Raw genomic sequence first — 17,601 nt, forward strand, 5'->3', positions numbered from 1 at the left:
ATTTGTCTGCTCTACCACTTGGTGCACACACATTTAGTATCATTACTACTTCATTATTTAAAGTACTCATTATCAAGATGAACTTTCGTTCCTTATCTCTTTTAATAAAAATCTATTTTTACGTTTGCTTTATCTAAGATCAGAATTGCTATCCCTGCTTCTTTTACTTCAGCTAAAGCATGATACATTCTGCTCCAGCCTTTTACCTTTACTCTGTATGTGTCTCTCTGTGTCAGATGTGTTTCTTGTAAACAACATATTGTAGGATTTTGTTTTTTTAATCCACTCTGCCATTTGCTTCCTTTTTATGGGAGAGTTCATCTCATTTACATTTACAGTTATGATTATCATCTCTGTATTTTCCTCCATCCTATTTTCTTCCTTGTATATACTTTTGTTCTTTTTCCCCTGTCTTTAGTCTTGTTTTTTTACCTACTTCACCCACTACCTTTTCTCCTATCACCCCTCCCCCTTCTCTTAATAGTTTTTTTTTTAACCCATTCCACTCACTACCTTATTTTCTATCATACCTTCCCCCCTTCTCTTACCTTTTTCCCTAGTGCTTTTGCCCTCCTTTTGATCCTAAGATTGATTTAATCTTACAACAAATAATAGTTCCCTAGTGATATGATGATTGATTTAATATTTATATAATATTTATAAAAACAAGTACTAAGTCCTCAAATTAAGAACCTTTGGAGGATCTTGAAGAAGGTTTCTTTAGGCACTCAGAGTCTATGGTTTTGTATAAATAATTCTTCCCTTTCTCCAAAAGGAAAAGATTTGTGGCAAATTCAACTTTTTCCAGTGAAAATTTCAGTTCATAGCAAATTTAACTCAATAAATATTGAAACATCCATTTATAATGGTAATTTGCTATATGCATTTGATTTGTCTTGGCATATTCTTTAGCAACATGTGTGTTGCTTAAATAATAATGAAATCAATGAGAATTTGAAAATAAAACCCTGAAATCAGAGAATATTAAAAACAATAAAGAATAGAATAGTATAGATCTTGGCAGCACCATGGAATGAGAAAAAAATGTTACTAATTGGTTTGTGAATGAATAAGTCTCAGGAGAAAACATGTTGACAGAAACTAAGAAGAATGGTATACAAAATATTTGTAAAACATTTCATTTTATTTAGTTTAAAACTACAAATGTTTTAAGATGTACAATTTTTTAAATTATGTTATGTTTTGTCTTAACCTCTGAAACATTATGGCTAAAGACATTTGCTGGCCTGACATCCTAGTGAAGAAGTACCAACTTAGTTAATTATCCTATTTTCTATTTAATTCCAAAGGGTGATTTTTATTTAAACTAAACTTTTACTTAAAGTAAATCATCAATTTAACTTCACAGACCTTGTTCTCTATAACTTTTCTCTGGGATTTCTCTTGTGGATGGCTCAAATATGCTGGAAATTGTAAAGGAAGGAGATTAGAGGTACAATTTAGTTAGTCAAGGCAAAGAAATGACAGAGAGTAGAGGGAAAAAAAAGGTATACCAAGTTAGATAAGTCAACTAACCTCTCTCTCTCTAGGATACAGGATCAGGAGGGTATGTGGGTGTAAGGGTATGAGGTATGTGGATTCATGCAGCATGATGCCTGACAAATGGGAAACACTTAATAAAAGCTTATTGGTTGACTGATTGATGATGTCCGTTTCTAGGACTATGTCTTACCAAATAAATCTGTTTTAGCCTTTCTCTCTTTTGTCACTTCCAGGTGTGTTTCATAAAATCACCAATGTCATTGAGAAAGCTCTTAATCACAATGATAACAAAAAAAACATAGCCATAATAGGGTCAAAGTCCCACCACACACATACCAAGCTACTGAATTCATAGAGTCCTCACTCTAATCTTCCCATCTCTATTCTTCATTCCCAAGTTAATAAAGAAGTCTTAAACCTGGATGTTCTCAGCAGCTATTAGTCAGGATAGCAATCCACTCATGGACAGATATGCTTCCTTCTCAGATTATAATGATGAATACAAGATTTATTAGACACTCTGGGAGCTAAATTTAGCCTCAGTTTCCCTTGGCTCCATGTTGTCCATGTTATTTGCTTGAGGTCATAAGTGTATCTTAATCTATACTTTTGCTTTTTACACTGGAACAAAGTCTGTTATTTTTCAGCAAAGGTAAAAGTGGTACTTGCCTATTGAAATTTCTTTGAAGGAAAATGGAAAGAGAGGAGATAAGCTTGTGCTCAGCAATCTCTCTCTCTTTTTCAAATGTTCTGCTTCTTTCATCATTGCTCAGGTATACTCATAAATATTCTTTTCACTGCTGGCTGCCAAAATGTCTGGTTGAGGTGAAATTATAAAAGGTTATTGTTTATAGTTTGTTTATTAACTTTAACAAGGTGGTATCAAAATGGATTTATTTCTGTATTCTCTTTTGAATATATCCTTTGTGTATATGTTTAGGTTTTGTCACTATTCCTATTATCCTTTATATAGTTGTAGTCAGTGTGAACATTGTTATTTTGTCTGTTTCTTTTATTGTGATTCATATAATATGTCTTCTCATATCATAATATGATTAATTATGTTTATAGTTTACAAAGAATTATAAATGATTATCACATAGTGGGCAAATGAAAAATACATTGTATATGGAAACTAGGTGCAACATACAAAAAATAAGGATTTTCAAACAAGAGGAAAAGATGTTATTACAGAATTTTTTGAAAGGAGAAGAAGACAGACTGGTCACAAAAAGGGAGTGAAAGAATATAGATAGCCAGAATGTTCTGCTTGTACCTTTACAATATCAGAAGAAATGAGGAAGGTCTTTAGTATTGTAATAGATGCCTTATAGTGGAATTTTGTTATCATTTTGTCTTATTTTTTTCTCATTTTAATTTCTTCCTGTACTTTGTTATCTATATCAACGAACCTTGTCTCAAGTTCATTATTGCACTCATTGTTGAGGTAAATTATTTAATTATTTTTTCTTCTAGTGACTTTACCTCAGTTTCATTAAATACATAATTGTTCATTTTAGCAATTTTGTTTGTATGTTTTGAATTTTTTTTAATTTTTAAAATTTTTTTGAATATTTTACTTTTCTTTTTTCACAAAATATTTTCATTTTTTGGTAAGCTTCCTTCTTTTTCTTCCTTTTAACCATTAGCATTTTGTTGCTGTTGTTGAGAAAGAAGAAAGTAAGGATCTGGGGTTCCTCAAGAACAGTCAATGTCATCTTGTTAGAAGAATAAATGTGGCATTTGTGGACATTTCTATTAAAAAACTGAGCATCAAGCCTTTGGTCAAGAACACAAACTATTAATAATGTTTTTATGGGAAAATCAGACTCAAAAATAGTTCAAAAGAGAATCTGATTTGAAGTCTATGTTCTGGCCATATTGGGATGCAATAGTAGTTATTCCTTGAATCAGACATCCCACCTTTCATCTCCTCTCATTCAAATGATGTTGATAATGCGTTCACTCCATCTCTGCCTTTTCAAATGATTATATTCCTACAACTCTCTTCTCTGTGAAATCATGTTTTACCTAGTTTATAGTGTTCTTTTCTCCTAACACAAACTTATGCTTTTCAGTATATATATTGGATTCTCTTAGGAGCATGTATAAGCTCTCTGAGGGCAAGGACTGATATCTTATTTTTGCATCTCCAGGATCTAGCATGCATTCTTGCATATATGAGATGCTTTATACATTGTTTTCTGTTAAATTGAATTGTCAGGGAACCTGAGTTCAAATCCCAACACTGTTACTCACTAGCTTTTTGACCTTGGGAATCCATCTTTGGGTTCAATTTCTTTATTTGTAAAATCATAGAATCACAGAACCTCAGAATATAAAGAGAACATACAGGCTCTTTAGACCAGTCTATCTGTGATCAGGTATTTCCTCCAAAACATCCCAACAAGTATTCTTTCAATTTGAAAGCCTAAATCCTAAACTAGACAATTCTACTTTTTCATAGACTTAATGAAGTTCATTATCTCAAGTCTAAATTTGTCTTTTTGTAACATTTACTCCCTGATCCTACTTATGTTTCTGAGGCAAAGAGGGAAATGAATCAAATTCTTTTTCACTGTGATAATTATTCAAATACTTAATAGTTATAATGTCCCCAACCTTGTCTATTTTTATTTAGGGTGTGCATACCTAGTTCTTTCAATTGATCTTTATATGGCATGGCCTCCACTCCTTTCACCAACCATTTCTTCTTTGAATATGCTCCAGTTTTTCTGTTTGTTAGACTCTTTGAAAACTACATTGAGTAATATAGAGCATACAGTCTCCTCAAGCAATACCATATTGTTCATCTCCATCAGAAGTTATATGCTTTCTTTGATCTTCCTATCACCACCAGTATAGGTGATAGAAAGTGTTGGATGTGGATTTATATCACTTGAGTTTGAATTTCATCTCCACCATTCATGAGTGGGAAAATCACTTAACATCTCTGGACTTCAATTTTCTCATTTGTAAAATCAGTCAGATGTACTAAATGATCTCTAGTTAATAAATTCCCTTCCAACTTAAAGGCTATAATCATATGTTTTGCTTTTCTCCTTTTTTTCTTTTATTTTCTGCATTCATTGTTAGCCTTAGCTACTTTTGGATTTTTAGCAATATACAAATACCTTGTGTTCCAAGTTTTCCCCTTCTTCCCCCCACATCTCCCAGATGGCAGGTAGTCCAATTAATGTTAAATATGTTAAAGTATATGTTAAATCCAATGTATGTATACATATTTATACAGTTATCTTACTGCAGAAGAAAAATCGGATCTAGAAAGAAAGAAAAAAAAACTGAGTAGGAAAATAAAAATGCAAGCAAACAGTAACAGAAAGAGTGGAAATCCTATGTTGTGGTCCACATTCATTTCCCATAGTTCTCTCTTGGGGTGTAGCTGATTCTCTTCATTACTGAACAATTGGAACTGGTTTGAATCACTCATTGTTGAAGAGAGCCACATCCATCACAGTTGATCATCATATAATCTTGTTGTTGCCATGCATAATGATCTCCTGGTTCTGTTCATTTCATTTAGCATCAATTCATGTAAGTCTCTCTAGGCCTCTCTGAAATCATCCTGCTAGTTATTTCTTACAGAACAATAATATTCTATAACATTCATATACCACAATTTATTCAGCCATTCTCCAATTGATGGACATTCACTCAGTTTCCAGTTTCTTGCCACTACAAAAGGTTTGACACAAACATTTTTGCACATGTGGATCTCTTTCTCTTCTTTATGATCTCTTTTGTTTTTGGGATATAAGCCCAATAGTGACATTGCTTGATCAAAGGGTAGGCATAGTTTGATACTTTTTTGAGCATAGTTCCAAATTGCTCTCCAGAATGATTGGATTAATTCACAATTCCACCAACAATGTATCAGTGTTCCAGTTTTCCCACATCCCCTCTAACATTCATCATTATCTTTTCCTGTCATCTTAGCCAATCTGAGAGTATGTAGTGGTATCTCAGAGTTGTCTTAATTTGCATTTCTCTGATCAATAATGATTTGGAGCACCTTATCATATGATTAAAAATAGTTTCAATTTCTTCATCTGAAAATTGTCTGTTCATATCTTTTGACCATTTATCAATTGGGGAATGGCTTGAATTCTTATAAATTTGAGTCAATTCTCTCTATATTTTTGGAAATGAGGTTTTTATCACAACTTTTGAATTAAAATGTTTTCCCACTTTATTGCTTCTCTTCAAATCTTGTCTGCATTAGTTTTGTTTTACAAACCCTTTTTAATTTAATATAATCAAAATTATCTATTTTATGATCAATATTGATCTCTAGTTCTTCTTTGGTCACAAATTCCTTCCTCCTCCACAGGTCTGAAAGGTAAACTATCCTAGTGTTCTTCTAATTTATTTATAATATCATTCTTTATGTCTATATTATTAACCCATTTTGACCTTATCTTGGTATATGCAATGTTAGGTGTGGGTTTATGCCTCCCTTCTGCCATATTAGTTTTCAATTTTCCTAGCAGTTTTTGTCAAATAGTGAATTCTTATCCCAAAAGGTGGGGCCTTTTGGTTTGTCAAATACTAGATTGTTATAGTAATTGGCTATTTTGCTCTGTGAACCTAACCTATTACACCGATCAGCTAGTCTATTTCCAGCCAGTACCAAATAGTTTTGATGACTGCTGCTTTATAATATAGTTTTAGATCTGGTTTAGAGCTAAGCCACCTTCATTTGACTTTTTTTCATTAGTTCCCTTGACATTCTTGACCTTTTGTTCTTCCAGATGAATTTTGTTATTTTTTTCTAGGTCATTAAAACAGTTTCTTGGGAGTTTGATTGGTATAGCACTAAATAAATATATTAATTTAGGTAGTATTGTCATCTTAATTATATTCACTTGGCCTATCCAAGAGCACTTAATATTTTTCCAGTTGTTTGGATTTGATTTTATTTGTGTGGAAGGTGTTTTGTAGTTTTGCTCATATAGTTCCTGACTTTCCCTTGACAGATAGATTCCCATATATTTTATACTATTGGCAATTATTTTAAATGGAATTTCTCTTTGTATCTCTTGCTATAGGATTTTATTAGTGATGTAAAAAAAGTGCTGATGATTTATGTGGATTTATTTTGTATCCTGCAACTTTGCTAAAGTTGGGGATTATTTCTAATAGCTTTTTAGTAGATTCTCTGGTGTTTTCTAAGTTTACAATCATATCATCTGCAAAGAGTGATAATTTAGTTTCCTCATTACTTACTCTAATTCCTTTAATCAGTTTTCATCTCTTATTGCTGAAGCTAGCATTTCTAATACAATATTGAATATAAATGGCGATAGTGGGCAACTTTGTTTCACTCCTAATCTTATTGGAAATGGTTCTAGTTTATCTCCATTACATATGATGCTTACATCAGTAAGCTTTAAATAGATGCTACTGACTATTTTAAGGAAAAGTCCATTCATTACTATACTCTCTAGTGCTTTTAATAGGAATGGGTGTTGGATTTTATCAAATGCTTTTTCTACATCTATTGAGATGATCATATGGTTTTTTTAATTTGGCTATTGATATAGTCAATTATGCTTATAGTTTTCCTAACTTTGAACCAGCTCTACATTCCTGGTATAAATCCTACTTGGTCATGGTGTATTATCCTGGGAGATGATTTTCTGTAATCTCTTTGCTAATATTTTATTTAATATTTTTGCATCAATATTCATTAGGGAGATTGGTATATAATTTTCTTTCTCAGGTTTTGTCCTATCTAGTTTAGATATTAGTACCATATACAAAAGGAATTTGGTAGGACTCCTTCGTTCCCTATTTTTTCAAATAGTTTATTTAGTATTGGGGTTAATTGTTCTTTAAATGCTTGGTAGAATTAGAATTCACATGCAAATCCATCTGATCCTGGGGTGGGGATTTTTTCTTAGGGAGGTGATTAATAGCTTATTCTATTAAAACAATTTTTAAAGATCTAGAAATAGCATTAAAAAACATATTAAGAGACTCTGGAAAGTTGTCCATGAATCACTTGACCTAAGCATAAATTCAACCTTAAATTATCTTGTGGCTGATGAAAAAATGAATGGTGCTATTATCCCTGTGTAACACTGAGATAAAGTGGAAGAGTAGGTCTTGGAAACTGAATAGGTTGATAAATGGGATATTAGGGTCCATTTAACATGTATGTTATGGTAGAGAAGGAAATTGAGCCAAATACTGAATTCCTTGAGAAATAAAAAAGAATGACCTGGGGCTAATTGATAATAGCAAACAAGATCTGGATGGGGTGATCAATTTGAAAAAAAGTAAATTTCAGAGGATACCTTGTTGAGTGATGGTGGCCTAGGGAGAATATAGAAATATTAATGAGAAACAAGGGGATTAGTATGTTGGGCTTATGAGAGAAGATATAATCAACACTAAAAAGAATGGCCAAAGATGCAATGTCATTTGGGAACAGCCAGTTCTGCATGAATGCCAGAAAATGGAAAGGATAAGGAGAAGAAGAGGTCTAAAATTAAGGGAGATTTTGGCTAATTATTGCATGAAAATTTCAGAAAGCACATTGAAAAGAGTGAGCAGATATGGAGTGAAAAAAACTGAAGGGCTAGAGATTAGTAGTTAGCGTGAATGTTTTACTTTTGGACATTCAGAGATTTATTATGAGTAGGATTAGAAGAAAAATAAAGAGTAGAGGTTTTTTAATGGCAGGGGAAGATTCTGGATAGATAGGAAAAGCTCTGTTTTTGATAGTTCATAAGAAGAAAATTGTTTTGAAATTGCTTTGTCTTAGTGCTATTATAAAGGGGTCATGAGGACACTTTTGCTTGGGGTCACACACGCGCCTTTCACTGATGATTACGAGGTTGCCTACAGAATGGCAATATGGTTTTTTGCATAGTAGCTGGAGTCTGGAAGACACATCACTTACTAGGTCTGTGAACCTGGACAAGTCACTTAATCTTGTTTGCCTTAGTTTCCTCATCTGTCAAATGAGCTGGAGAAATAGCAAACCACTCCACTGTCCTTGCCAAAAAAAAAAAACCCAATACCCCCCACAAATGGGGTCACAAAGAATCAGAAAAGATTAAACAATAACAACAAATGACATAGTGGAAAGAGTGTAGATGGATAGGACTCAGAAGATATGTATTTCTATCTCTGGTTCTTATTGCTCTACAATGTTGGTCAAATTACATTATTTTGTTGTCTTAATTCCTCATTTGTTAAAGAAAGGGTTGAAACTAGATGACCTCTATGGTTCATTCCAGCTCCAAATCTATAGTGCTTCATAGTAATACTAAAAATGCTTTCCTAGAAAGGCTTAGAAGGAAAGAATTTCTAAAGGGTCGATTTCTCTTTTCTGGTTCAACCATGAAGTAAGCAAAGCTCAGTCCTACAGAATTTAGAATGAGTCAAATACATTCAGAACTAAGAGATGGTTAGAGATGGGAAGTTTTTCTCCTATAACTTTAATCATCAGTGTAGACTTTGCTCAGAATTAATCTCAAAAAATAAATTATTAACTTCTATTTTGGCTCTGGTCCAGATACTTTTTAAACCAAGGGCATAATAGTCGTGGTTAAGTTGCATGTTCCCATGAGTATGTCAGCAGAGCATCTGAGCCAAAAGTCTAGTTATTTGACCTTCATGATTAATGAGAACTGTAAAATCTGTCAGTAATATTGAAGGAAGGAGACACTGGCTTAATTAACCATGACATCAACATGGATAATTTAGAGAGAGGAGTAATCAGTTCAAACCACCAGTTTAAGTATCAGTGTACTTAGGTTTGATCCATAAACATTATAACTATGGATTTTAGATCATTAGAAATGGTGGAACCTAGACCATTAACTTTAAGAAAATCCTATGAATTGGGTTATATATTTTTGTGATTATATTATGGGATAGACTCCTTTGGGATATAGTTGTGATGAAATATTACAACACTACAAAATATGTTATCTAGCAAGATAATATCACATTGCTAACATTTAATATGCATTCCTAGAAAAAAAAGAAGAAAATAAGTAATCAATCTATTAATTTTAGATAATATTTAAAAAACTGGGGTCACTTATACAGGAATGTATTTTCTTTCTTCACTAAGCTGGATGCTCAAATAATAATGATATAACCAACATTTATGTAGTACTTTAATTTTTACAAACTTTTGTGTATATATTATCTCATTTTAACCTCATAACTATCCTATGAGTTAGAACACTAGGTATTACAGTTCTAATTTTAGAGATAAGGAAACAGGCTTAGAAAGGTTAGAAGATTTACTCTTTGTTACATGGGTAGTAAACAGCTAGCTTTTTAGAACAGAACTTTTGACTCTAAATTAAATGTTCTTTCTACTTTGTCATGATGCCCCTGATTGATTCACAGAAAATAGAAGGCTATAGATTGACTCAGGAAATGCCTACAATTCTGGAGTGGGAATAGGAAAAGGAATCATCAAAGAAAAAAAGATGGAAATTAAGTAGAATTAGAATGAGGATGGTTGCATTACAAAGGAAACAGGATGAAATAACATCATGTACTAAAAACTTTAGCACAGTTTAAACTACTGAAGCTTAAACTATGTTAAGCCTTTTGGGACATTTTAATTTAAAGATGGAAGGAAATTTTAATAGTATCAAATGTTGGAGAGAAAAACAGGGAAAATGAAAACCAAGACAAAGCCATTTTTTATTTCAAAGTATTTCCAAAGGAAGAGTTTCATTACATTTGTGTAATTTGCTCTAGGACTTAATTAGACTTCTTTGATCATTATAATCTAAGTCATTTTTACAAAATTATGTCATTCCTTCTTGCTATATATTCTCATTGAAGATGAGAAAAAATTGCTCACAACCTCCACATACCTATTTTTATATCCATACAAATAGTAAATTATTACTTCTGTAAACTAAATAATTCATTCAACATATATACTCCAATTTTAAAATTTTATTTATTTTATTCTGAGCTTAAGAACTAAAACAATCATTTCCATAACATAGAAGACTAAAGGAAAAATGGTTACATGGGAAACTGCAGATCTATTGTATACAATTAGCTATTCTTTAAAACTATATAATAAAGTTATCATGTAACTTTTTCCTATTTTTCTTTCTTCTTCTCTCCCCTCTGCCCTAGAGACGGCTACACAAATATGTATATAGGTGTAAAACATATATAAAACAAGTATATACATACTTGTACTTATCAATTCTTTCTCTGGATGCAGATATCATCATTCTTTTTTTAAGCTTTTTAATTTTCAAAATCTATACAGAGATAGTTTTCAACACTTACACTTGCAAAACCTTATGTTCCAAATCTTTTTCTCCCTCCCTTCTCCCCATTCCTCCCCCATACAGCAAATAATCCAATACAGTTCTGCTATACATATTTCCAAATTTATCATGTTGCACATGAAAAATCAGATGAAAAAGAAAAAAAGTGAGAAAGAAAGCAAAAAGCAAGCTAATAACAACAAAAATTGAACATACTATGTTGTGATCTATACTCAGTTCATATAGTCCTCTTTTCAGTTGCAGATGGCTCTCTTTATTCAAATCCTTTGGAACTGGCCTGAATCACCTAATTGTTGAAAAGAGCTACATCCATTAGAATTGATCATCAGGTAATCTTGTTGTTGTTGTGTACAATGTTCTCTTGGTTCTACTCACTTCACTTAGCATCAATCTATTTATATTCATTCATTCGTTTGTTTTTTTGCTGAGGCTAATTTATTTCCATTACATATGATGCTTGCTGATAGTTTTAAATAGATGCTACAAATCATTTCAAGGACAACTCCATTTATTTCTATGCTCTCTAAGGTTTTTAATAGAAATGGGTATTGGTTTTTGTCAAATGCTTTTTCTGCATTTATTGAGATAAGTATATGATTTCTGTTAGTTTGGTTATTCGGGTTAAATGACTTTACCAGGGTCACATAGCCAGGATATATTAAGTATCTGAGGCCAGATTTGAATTCAGGTCATCCTGACTTCTATCCACTACATCAACTAGCTGCCCCTTACTTAGCATCAATTTATGTAAGTCTCTCCAGACTTTTCTGAAATTATCCTCCTGATCGTTTTGTTATAGAACAATAATATTCCATAACTTATTAAGCCATTTTCCAATTGATGGCCATCCACTCAGTTTCCAGTTTCTTGCCACTATAAAAAGCACTGCCACAAACATTTTTGCATATGTGGCTCCCTTTCCCCCCTTTAAAATGTCTTGGGATATAAGCCCAGCAGAAACACTGCTGGATCAAAGGGTATGCACAGTTTGACAGCTGCTTGGGCCATCATTCCATATTGCTCTACAGAAGGGTTGGATTAGTTTACAACTTTACCAACAATATATTAATATCCTAGTTTTCCCACATCACTTCCAACATTTCATATTATCTTTTCCTGTCGTTTTAGCCAATCTAAGAAGTGCATAGTACCTCAGAGTTGTCTTTTTTTTTCTTGAAATATTTGTGTACATTTTAGAAATACACAATTATACACATTCAATTGATAGGTCGGTTGCAAATCATTTAACCTATTCACTCAAGTCTGAATAACAATAAAACTATGACTGCTCATTCAGCTCTGTGAGAAGACACCGAACTTCTCTCCCCCCCCCACATTTCTTTTTTTTTCTTTTCTTTTATTAATTTTATAATTATACATTTTTGACAGTATATATGCATGAGTAATTTTTTTTATAACATTATCCCTTGTATTCATTTTTCCAGATTTTCCCCTCCCTCCCTCTACTCCCTCCCCTAGATGACAGGCAATCTCATACATTTTACATGTGTTACAGTATAACCTAGATAAAATATATGTGTGTAAATACAATTTTCTTGTTGCATATTAAGTATTGGATTCCAAAGGTATAAGTAACCTGGATAGATAGATAGTAGTGCTAATATTTTACATTCAGAGTTGTCTTAATTTGCTCTTTTTTTAAAAATCAATACTAATTTAGAGCACTTTTTTATATGATTAGAAATGATTTTAATTTCTTCATCTGAATATTGTCTGTTCATATCCTTTTACCATCTATCAATTGGAGAATGGTTTATATTTTTACAAATTTGAGTCAATTCTCTATGTATTTTAGAAATTAGGTTTTTATTAGAACCATTGAATGTCAAAATTTCCCCCCAATTTATTGCTTCTCTTCCAATCTTGTCTGCATTGGTTTTGTTTATACAAATTTTTTTTAGCTTAATATAATCAAAATTATGCATTTTGCATTTTATAATGTACTTCAGTTCTACTTTTTTTGGGTCTAAATCATGAACCCATTTGGACTTATCTTGGTAGAGTGTGTGAGGTATGAGTCAATTCCTAGTTTCAGCCATGCTACTTTCTAATTTCCCCAACAATTTTTGTCAGATAGTGAGTTTTATCCCAGAAGCTGGGGTCTTTGGGTTTATCAAAAACTAGATTACAAGAGTAATTGACTATTGTGTCTTATGAACCTAACCTATTCCCCCATCAACTACTCTATTTCTTAGCCAAAAGCAAATGGTTTTGTTTATCTCTGCTTTATAACATAGTTTTAGGTCTGTTATAGCTAGGCCATCTTCATTTGCACTTTTCTTTATTAATTCTCTTGAAATTCTTTATCTTTTGTTCTCCCAGATGAACTTTCTTATTTTTTCTATCTCTGTAAAATAATTTCTTGGAAGTTTGATTTGTATGGCACTGAATAAGTAGATTAATTTAGGTAGAATTGTAATTTTTATTATATTAGTTTGGCTTACCCATGAGCATTTGATATTCTTCCAATTGATTAGATCTGACTTTATTTGTCTGGAAAGTGTTTGTAATTGTGTTCACATAGTTCTTGACTTTGTCTTGGCAGGTAGACTCCCCAATATTTTATATTATCTACAGTTATTGTAAATGAAATTTCCCTTTATATCTCTTGCTGCTGGACTTTGTTGGTAACATATAGAAATACTGATAATTTATGTCAATTTATTTTGAATCCTGAAACTTTGTTAAAGTTGTGAATTGTTTCTAGAAGGTTTTTAGTTGATTATCTAGGTTCTCTAAGTATGCTATCATATCATCTGCAAAAAGTGATAATTTAGTTTCCTCATTAGCTACTCTAATTCCTTTAATTTTTTTCTTCCCATTGCTAAAGCTAACATATTTAGTATAATATTGAATGGTAGTGGTGAGAATGGGCAATTTTGTTTCACCCCTGATATTATTGAAAATGGTTCTAATTTATTTCCATTACATATGATGTTTGCTGATGGTTTTAAATAGATGCTACAAATCATTTCAAAGACAACTCCATTTATTTCTATGCTCTATAGGGTTTTTAATAGAAATGGGTATTGGATTTTGTCAAATGCTTTTTCTGTATTTATTGAGATAAGTATATGATTTCTGTTAGTTTGGTTATTAATATAGCCAATTATGTTAATAATTTTCCTGTATTGAACCAGCCCTGTATTCCCACCATTACTTGGTCATGGTGCATTATCCTGGTGAAAACTTGCTGTGATCTCTTTGCTAAAATTGTCTTTAAGATTTTTGCATCAATATTCATTAGGGAAATTCATCTATTATTTTCTTTCTTTGTTTTAATTCTACCTGATTTGTGTATTAAAATCATATTTGTGTCATAAAAGGAATATGGTAGGATGCCTTTTTTTTATATTTTTTCAAATTGTTTTCATAGTATTAGAATGAATAGTTCTTTAAATTTTTGGTAGAATTCACTTGTAAATTCATTTGGTCCTTGAGATTTTTTTTTCTTAGGGAGGTGATTAATAGCTTATTCAATTTCTTTTTCTAAAATGTATTATTTAATTTATTTCTTCCTCTGTTAATCTGGGAAATCTATATTTTTGTAAGTATTCATCCATTTCACTTAAATTATTAGATTTATTGGTATACAATTGGGCAAAATAATTCCTAATTATTGCTCTAGTTTCTTCTTCATTGGTGGAAAGTTCATCCTTTTCATTTTTGATACTAGCAGTTTGATTTTTCTTTCCTTTTTCTAATCAAATTTACTAAGGATTTATGTATTTTTGTATAAAACCAATTCTTAGTTTTGTTTATTAGTTCAATAGTTTTCTTACTTTAAATTTTATTAATCTCTTCTTTTATTTTCAGAATTTCAAATTTGGTATTTAATTGGGGATTTTAATTTTTTCTTTTTTCTAACTTTTTTAGTTGCATACCCAATTCATTGATCTTCTCTTTCTATATTTTATGCAAGTAAACATCTAGATATATAAAATTTCCCCTAAGAACTGCTTTGGCTGCAACCTATACATTTTGGTATGTTGTCTCATTATTGTCACTCTTTTGGATGAAATTATTGATTGTGTCTATGATTTGTTATTTCACCCACTCATTCTTTAGGACTAGATTATTTAGTTTCCAATTAATTTTTGGTCTATTTTCCCCCTTTATTACATGTAATTTTTATTGCATCATGATCTTAAAAAGATGTATTTAATATTTATGCTTTTTCTGCATTTGATTTTGTCCTAATACATAATTTTTGTATTCTATGTACCACCTAGAAAAAATTACATTCCTTTCTGTCTCCATTCAATTTTCTCTAAAGGTCTATGATACCTACCTTTTCTAAAATTCCATTTACCTCAATTTTTTCTTATTTATTTTTTGGTTCAATTTAGCTAGTTCTGATAGAGTAAGTTTGAGATCTCTTATTAATATAATTTTGCTGTCTAATTCTTCTTGCAAGTCTCTTAACTTAACTCTCAATCCAGATGCTATATCACTTGGTGCATATATGTTCAGTATTGATTTTACTTCATTATCTATGGTATTCTTTATCAAAATGTAGTGTTTTCCTTCCTTATATCTCTTAGATTTATTTTTGTTTTTCCTTGATCTGAGATCCGGACTACCACCCTTGCTTCTTCTTCTTCTTCTTCTTTTTTTTTTTTTTAACATCAGCGGAACCACAATAGATTCTGCTTCAGCCTTTTTACCTTTCTTCTGTATATATCACTCTATATTAGATGTATTTCTTATAAACAACATATTATAGGATTCAGGCTTTTAATCCACTCTGCTTTTTACTTCTATTTTGTGGGAGAATTCATCCCATTCACATTCACAGTTAAAATTACTATGCTCTGAATTCCCCACTATCTTATTTTCCCTAAGTTATACTTTTCTCTTTCCTTTCCCCTTTCCCTTCTCCCCAATATTTTGCTTCTGACCTTCACTTCCCTCAAGCATCCCTCCCCTTTTATAGTCTTTCACACTTTCTTATATTTCCCCCCTTTTACTTCTGTTCTTCTTTCTATGAGCCTTTCCCTTCCCTTTCCCACTTCCCTAGAGGGTGAGACATCTTTCTCTCTGAAGCTAAACATGTCTGATATTCTCTCTGAGCCAATTCTAATGAGATTAAAGTTCACACAATATTCCTCCTCTCTTCTTTCCCTCAATGGTAATAGGTCTTTTAAACCTCTTCTTCAGATGTAATTAACCCCATTTACCTTCCCTTTCTTCTTCTTCCAATACAATCTCTTTTACATTCCTAGTTTCTTTTTTATATCATCATAATAAAATCAAATTATATTTACACACACACACACACACTCTCTCTTCTCTCTCTCTCTCTCTCTCTCTCCATATATATATATATATATATATATATATATATATATATATATATACATATATATGTATATACCCCTAACAAAGATACACTTCTAACGAGTGAAACATATCATCTTCCCACATACAGATGCAAACTTTTTAAAACATAGCTTTTTTTCTTTTCTTTTTATCTTTTTATGCTTTTCTTCAGTTATGTAATTGAAGATCAAATTTTCTGTTCACTTCTGGCTCTTTTCATCAAAAAAATAAATGAAATTTACCCTATTTCTTTGAATGTCCATCTTTTCCCCTGAAAAATAATACTTAATTTTTCTGGATAGTTGGTTCTTGGCTGCAATCCTAGCTCCTTTGTCCTTAAGAATATCATAATTTAGGTCCTTTGATCCTTTAAATTAGAAGCTGCTAATTCCTGGGTAATCCTGATTCTGGCTCCATAATATATACTTATTTCTTTCTGGCTGCTTGCAGAATTTTCCTGTTTTCCTGATAATTCTGAAATGTAGCTATAATATTCCTTGGAGTTTTCATTTTGAGGTCTTTTTCAGGAGGTGATATATATATATTCTTCCAATGGCTATTTCAGTTTCCTTTGATGATTTTTTGAAAGATATTGTCTAAGCTCTTTTTTTTTCATCATGGCTTTCATCTAGCCGAGTAATTCTTAGATTGTCTCTTCTGAATCTATTTTCTATGCCAGTTATTTTCTAAATGAGGCATTTTACATTTTTAAAATATTTTTTCACTTTTTTGGCTTTGATTGATACTTGATGTCTGATTGAGTCACTCACTTCCATTTGTTCAATTCTAATTTTTAGAGAATTACTTCAATTAGCTTTTCTATCTCCTTTTACACTTGACCAATTGAACTTTTAAATGAGTTCTTTTTGGTCATTGGGTTTTTTCTATTTGACCAATTCTGTTCTTCAAGTACTTGTTTTCTTTTCCCATTTTACCAAATCTATTTTTAAGGAATTTTCTTCAAATAATTTGTGTTTCCTTTTCCAAACTCTCTTGCAAAACTCTAATTTCCTTTCCCCATTTTTCTTCTGTCTTTTAAGATCCTGTTTGAATTCTTCCCAGAGAGCAATGTGAGAAGGAAACTCTTTGAGGCTTCATCTGGAGATGTTTTGCCTTTAGTGTCCTCAGAATTTGAGTTCTGTTCTTCTCTGTCTCCATAAAAAAAACTATATATGATCAGAGCTCCTTTTTTTTTTTAATTTTTGGCTCATTTTTAAAGTTTGAGGCCTGCTTTCAGGGCAAAGGAAAGATTGTCCCAAGCTTCCTTTACAGTTTACCATGGCTTCATGCTGCCCTGGGGCCAATGCTGCTGGTTTCCTTCCTTGGCCATACTGGGTGGGTATGGCCAAGTTCTGCTTTATGCTGAGGTCCAGGGCTCACTATTTGACTTCTGTATTTATGATGGAAGTCACACAACTAGTCTGCTGATCTAGTACTGAACCAGGAC

General features: G+C 31.8%; 1 long non-coding RNA gene across 1 annotated transcript in view; it reads left to right on the plus strand.

The window, feature by feature from the left end:
- Window positions 1–11,055: 11,055 nt before the first annotated feature.
- Window positions 11,056–17,601, plus strand: part of LOC141553343 (uncharacterized) — a 29,879-nt gene continuing 23,333 nt past the window's right edge. The window contains exon 1 of the long non-coding RNA XR_012485411.1: window positions 11,056–11,140. This is a non-coding gene — a long non-coding RNA (uncharacterized LOC141553343). The remainder of the gene's footprint in view (window positions 11,141–17,601) is intronic.

This window comes from Sminthopsis crassicaudata, chromosome 2 (genome assembly GCF_048593235.1).
Source record: "Sminthopsis crassicaudata isolate SCR6 chromosome 2, ASM4859323v1, whole genome shotgun sequence".
In the NCBI taxonomy this organism is placed as follows: domain Eukaryota; kingdom Metazoa; phylum Chordata; class Mammalia; order Dasyuromorphia; family Dasyuridae; genus Sminthopsis; species Sminthopsis crassicaudata.